The sequence below is a fragment of the Panthera tigris genome, chromosome B3 (assembly GCF_018350195.1).
Source record: "Panthera tigris isolate Pti1 chromosome B3, P.tigris_Pti1_mat1.1, whole genome shotgun sequence".
NCBI lineage: Eukaryota > Metazoa > Chordata > Mammalia > Carnivora > Felidae > Panthera > Panthera tigris.
The window spans coordinates 146,746,914-146,753,194 of record NC_056665.1 but is presented as its reverse complement, the minus strand read 5'-3'; the positions used below and the strand labels follow the sequence as shown (position 1 = coordinate 146,753,194).

Sequence of the window (6,281 nt, the reverse complement as noted above, 5' to 3'; positions counted from 1 at the left end):
AGGATGCATGTCAGCCCCAGAAGTCCTCTCTCAATGGCAATGATTCCTTTATGTGTCTTTCCTTGCTGTTATCTGTCTTTCTTCATGTTTCATTCCTTACTGTTTCTCTTCACATCACAGCATTTTGGGGACATCCATGCATATCCACCTGGGTTCAGTTAGACACTCAGATCCAGAGGGAGACATGGACTTCATGCAAGAAAGTGTCTGTGCCTGGTGATGAGGGGTTTCATCCCACAATTCTCAAGGTATTCCCTCCCACAGATGTGCTGTCTTCAGGACCCACTCACTCATCTTCAGTTCCAAGATGGCCATTTGGTGACTGCCCATCTGTGTCCTGAATTGCATCCCCAGACTCATACACATGGCAGTAATATCAATATCTCGAAATTAATCTAATGTAACAAGTCCCTTAGGCCACATAAGTTATTCTACACAGGTTCAAGAATGACATAGATGACCACAGTCCACACTGGTGTCAGGGAAAGTTCACCTCCATCCCACATGACACTCACATTACCACACCCCCAAATCCTCCAATATGTCAAATCATTAAATATTAAGTCAAGTCCAAAACTTACCTAAATTTCACTACCTCTAAAACCCCAAATCTAACCATGTAGCTTGGGTAGGGTGAGACCGTGGTACCTTCCATCCTGGGGTGAAACCCTCTCCATCAGCCGACCTGCATTTCTAGAAAACCATTCATGTTCTTCTGAATGCTTCTGCATGGTAACCATAACATAACAGGTACTGACATTCCTATGCCAGAAGAAATACAGTGTAATTTAGAAGTGCATCACCAACAAGAAACAATTTGATTATCAATCTGGGGAAACCCGTTAGGATCAAAGACAGAATGCTCTGAATCTCAGACTCCAACTTGTCTCTGGGATTCACACTTCCTTTATTCTTGAGGGTGGTACATGTTTGAAGTTGAGCACATTTATCCCAGCTTCATGAAAGTAGAATTTCTGAGACCCAAAATCTTTCTTTTGTTCTCTCGATTATCAAATGAAAAGTTCTTCTGACTCTTGCCAGCTGATAAGGATGACTATCCAAGATTGTTCCTCACCAATGATTAAAGGAAATATAACTGTATATTTATAAGCAAGAAGCAGAGTGAAGGGTTCAAAGATGGAAAATATGTAGGAGGAGACATCCTGTGAACAGAAGGGTCTGCAGTGCTCATGATGGAAGGGTCTCACCCTTGCATGTTGCATAAATGGGGAGAGGAATAAAGGAGTCACTGTATCTCTGCAGGGAATCTGTGAAACAACAGGAGCACGGGGACCACAAGGGGGCAATCACAGCCACCAGGGGGAAGTCATAGAACAGGGAGCTCATGATCCAGGACAAGAGATTGGTTGAGGGCTGGTCTCCTCTCCAGGGTTTTCAGATCCAGGCTCTGCACACTTCTGACATGAACACAACAAAGAGTTTGTAAAAGCTGTAGAAACACACAAGTATCCTCCCTGTTTGGAATAAACCATGATAATGTGAATACACAAATTTTCCCAAGGCCAGGCACTGGGATAAATATATCTTTGATCATTCCCACATTAACAAGAGTTTAGAAGAATAATGATCTCCAGTTCATAGATGAAGAAACATTTTTAATTAACATCATCGTTCCTGATCTCAGGTGTTTTGCCTTCAACATATTTTTATAAAATTCAACCATTTTAACTTCATTGAAGCTTTCTTTTTTTAATGTTTATTTATTTTTAAGAGGGAGAGAGGCAGAGTACGTGTGGTGGAGGGGAAGAGAGAGAGAGGAGACACAATATCAGAATATGAAGCAGTCTCCAGGCTCTGAGCTGTCAGCACAGAGCACGACAGAAGGCTCAAACTCATAAACTGTGAGATCATGACCTGAGTCAAAATCGGACACTTAACCAACTGAGCCACCCAGAGGCCCATTATTGAGGGTTTCCAGTGATGTCCACATAGAGTTCATGTGTAAATGACCCCTTGTGTTTGTAGAAAACCCCTAGCATCTCCATTAGCTCTGTGAGTCTCTGTTGGGGCTTCTCACTCTCTCCAATATCTGTGACAGAATAGAACTGGCTTCCACCCATCACTCTCCTGGGACTTCTAGAAGGTCAGGAACCTTCAAACCTCACTGGGATGTCCAGCCTTGTCCTGCATGTGGTTCAGGAGGCAGGTGGGTCCCGCGATGGGGAGCACAGGTCCAGATACTGGGACTACTCTTACCTCACACGTGATCTTGGACACGCACACAATCCATCTCTGCCGCAGTGTATCTGTTAACCTGTACAATGGTGGTATACTGATTCTTACCTCAAGTGTTGGGTGCATATGTGAAAATAAGGATTATCATCGGTACTTATAATCACTGCAGCAAAATCACAAATTAATAAATCACAATGTCCTGAAAGATATTGTGACACCAAACACTACCCCATCCCTTACACCTGCCAAGGGTCACTGGCTTCTTGAGGATTCTATTGCAAAATTTACTATATTGTCAAAGGACATCTGTATGCTGATTAAACCCTCCCATCCCTGAAACTGTAGCTGGGAGAAGAGCCCCAGCCCCTAAGTGTTCACATTCAGTGATCAGAACAGAACACAGACCAAACACCATGGAGTTTGGGTTCACTTTGGTTTTCTGTGGTTCTATTTTAAACAGTAATTCATGATGAACAAGAAACACTGACTATGTTAGTGGATATGAGTGAGAGAAACAGTGGATGTGTGACATTTTCCTGACTTGTATCTGTAGATGTCTTGTGTGACGTAGAGCTGTTCGAGTCAGGGGGAGACCTGATGATGCCTGGAAGGGGAGGGGGTCCCTGAGACTCTCCTGTGCAGTCTCTAGATTCCCCTTAAGTAGCCAATTGATGAGGTGCATCTGCCAGACTCCAGGGAAGGGGCTGAATGGGGGTCTACATATCTGTATGGTATAAGATAAGGACCAAATGTCATTATTTTACTCACTGGAAATCAAAAACATTTGTGAAAGAGGCCATTTTTTCCCTAATTTTAATTCTATGAAATCTCATGGAGGATTTGCTGACTGCATCCAGACACATTTCACTCTGTTCTCTGTAACCTGCTCCACTGGTCTGTGTGTCTGACTGTATGCCAGCAGCACAGTGTTATAGATAATGTACCTCTGCAATATACTTAGAAAGAAGGACGTGTGCTGTCTCCAGGTTTGTTCTTCTTTCTCAGGATTGTTTGCTCACTTCCGTGTGCTTTGTGGTACCATATGAATGAGAATTTCCCAGATACATTCATTGGCATTTTTATTAACTCAACTAACATTAGAAATTATTAGAACAGATAAAAGGAATAAAGAGTGTAATAATACAAAAAAATAACAAATTGAAATTGATATCTGGAAAGCTAAATGCAATTTAAAAAGCATCTCTAGTACGAAAATAGGTAAAGCTCAAACAAATACAATCAGAATTAAGGAAGGGACATAACTGATACCAAAGAAGTGAAAAACAATAACAGAAAATGCCTAGATAATTATAGGCCCATTATTAGATAACTAAGGGGCTACTAGGCAGTTTCTAGAGTTATACAATCCACAAGACTGTACATGAAGAAATAGAAAATTAACAGAATTAAAGCAAGTAAGATTGAGTCTATAATCTAATCATATCCAGCCCCTAAAGAAAAAAAATCAGCGTGGGAACAGAGGACTTTATGTATGAATTGTATCAAAATATAAAGGAAATTTAATGCCAATACCTCTCAGACTCTTACCAAAAACTGAAAAGAAAGGAATATGCCCCAACTCATCTACAAGACCAACCTTACTATGATGTGGAATCAAAAGACACCATAAGAAGAGAAACTAAAGGCCAATATCTCAGATGGACATACACGCAAAAATCCTAGCATAGTGAATGCAACAGCACAATGAAAGGGTCATATGTGACAATTCAGTCACATTTATTGATCACCTATATCATCATCTATTGATATATATAAAACTAGAAAAAAATCAACAAACTGTCATTATTAAAAAATCTCAGCAACTGAGGGAAAGAAAGAAATTACCTCCACAAAATTGTGGCCGTAGATGAAAAGGCCACACCTGAAAGCATATTTAACAGTGAAAAACTGACGCTTTTCCTGTCATATTAGGAGCCGGGCAAGGATTCTCATTCCCTACATAGGTATTCCGCATGGTAACATGAAGACCAGTAAAATATGGCACCCAATGTATGTCATCTTGTCACATTGCTTATTTGGAGGAAAGTCACTTGAGTAACAGCTAGTCTAAGGAAACTGTGACCCTCCTTTGTCCCCTTGAGAGCAGGAAATAAATCTCTCCTGGGAAACTTCCTTTCCCTCTACCAGAATGGAAGAACCATCCTTACACCAGAAATGGGAACCTTAGCACCAAGAAGGCTGTGCAAACAAGCCTTGTTAATTCCTCACTAATTGACTTGCCCAAATCCAAATCTCTGTCTTGTTAACTCTTCACAAATCCATTGTTTTTTATTCTAAAAGGCACAAGTGCCACCTACTTTCTTCATTCTCTGGGTGTCATATTATTAGGAAGCTTGTGCACATGCAAAATGAAATTTATTGTCTTCTGTAGATCTGTCTTATGTCAGTTGAATCCTTAGACCAGACAAAGAACACAGAAGCAAAGAAGGAAAAACCTTTCTGGTCCTATAAGTTGAAGATATATCCATAAAAATTAGGTAAGAAAATGAAATAAAGACATGCAAATCAGTAAGAAGAAAATTATTTGTTTGAGAATCACATGAACTTATAGTGAAATCTTAGAAACTCCATAAAAATGTATTAGATAATAAACTCAGGAAAAGTTCAGGGTACAAATCAACATACAAAAATATGTTGTATTTCCACACACCTAAAACATAGTATATGAAAAAAATAACAAAATCACACAATTGAAAATGACACAAAATGGAGCACCTGTGTGGCTCAATCCGTTAAGTGCCTACTGTTGATTTTGGCTCAGGTCATGATCTTATGGTTCCTGAGTTACTTCTGAGACAGGGTCTGCAATGATTGTGCAGAGCCTGCTTGGGATTCTCTGTCCCCTTCTCTCTTTCTGATCTCTCTCTCCTTCCCCCTATCTGTCACATAAAAATAAACACACATTAAAATTATATGGCACAAAATAAAGTATTTAGGATTAAATTTCACTAAAAAGTAAAATAGCATACCAAACATGACGTGCTGGGAGAAAGACATGTAAAATGGCAAGCACAGATGAAAAGATAACTGTGTTCACAGATTAGAATTATTTATATTATCACCGTGCCTTCTGCAAGAAGTGATCTAGAAGTGCCTCTCAAACACTGGTTTTAAATTTGAAACAAATTGAAGTCTGGAGCTTGATATATAGTGACAGAATATACAAATATGGCCCTCCCTGTGCTGATTTAAACAGTCCAGCTCCATCCCTGCAGCTGGGAGAGTAGCCCCAGACCCAGGAGTCCCAGGTGTTCCCATTCTGTGATCAGCACAGAACACAGATACCTCACCATGGACTTTGTGCTGGGCTGGGTTTTCCTGGTTGCTCTTTTAAAAGGTAATTCACAGTGAATGGGAGACACTGAGTCTGTGAGTGGATATGAGTGAGACAGTGGATGTGTGACAGTTTCCTGACCAACATGTCTTGTGTCTGCAGGTGTCCTGTGTGACGAGCAGCTGGTGGAGTCTGGAGGAGACCTGGTGAAGCCTGGGGGTGTCCCCGAGACTCACGTGTGTAGCCTCTGGATTCACCTTCGGTAGCTACTACATGAGCTGGGTACACCAGGCTCCAGGAAAGGGGCTGCAGTGGGTCGCATATATTAGTAATAGTGGAGGTAGCACATACTACGCAGACTCCGTGAAGGGCCGATTCACCATCTCCAGAGACAACTCCAAGAACACGCTGTATCTGCAGATGAACAACCTGAGGGCCGAGGACACGGCCACATATTACTTTGCGAGATACACAGTGAGGGTATGTCACTGGAAGCCCAGACACAAACCTCCCTGCAGGTAGGGGATCAGCACCACCAGGGGGCGCACACTATGCACAATTTTGCTTTGTGTTCCCAGGAGCAGGTGCAGTTGGTGGATACAGGCAGTTTTCCTGTCAGGGTCTGGGGTTTCCTCTCAATACAGCACTTCCTGGACACAGGATTCTGTGCTTACCTATTATCTTTCTGAATTAGCAACTGTGTTGTCATAGGAAAACTACACTAACATGCACAAAGACACAGGTGTTTGCATTGCTTACTCCTGTCCCTCAACATGAGTGAATTACAGAT

General features: G+C 41.4%; 1 pseudogene; it reads left to right on the top strand.

Moving 5' to 3' along the window:
- Positions 1 to 5,452: 5,452 nt before the first annotated feature.
- Positions 5,453 to 6,013, top strand: LOC102970568 (annotated as a pseudogene).
- Positions 6,014 to 6,281: the final 268 nt, after the last annotated feature.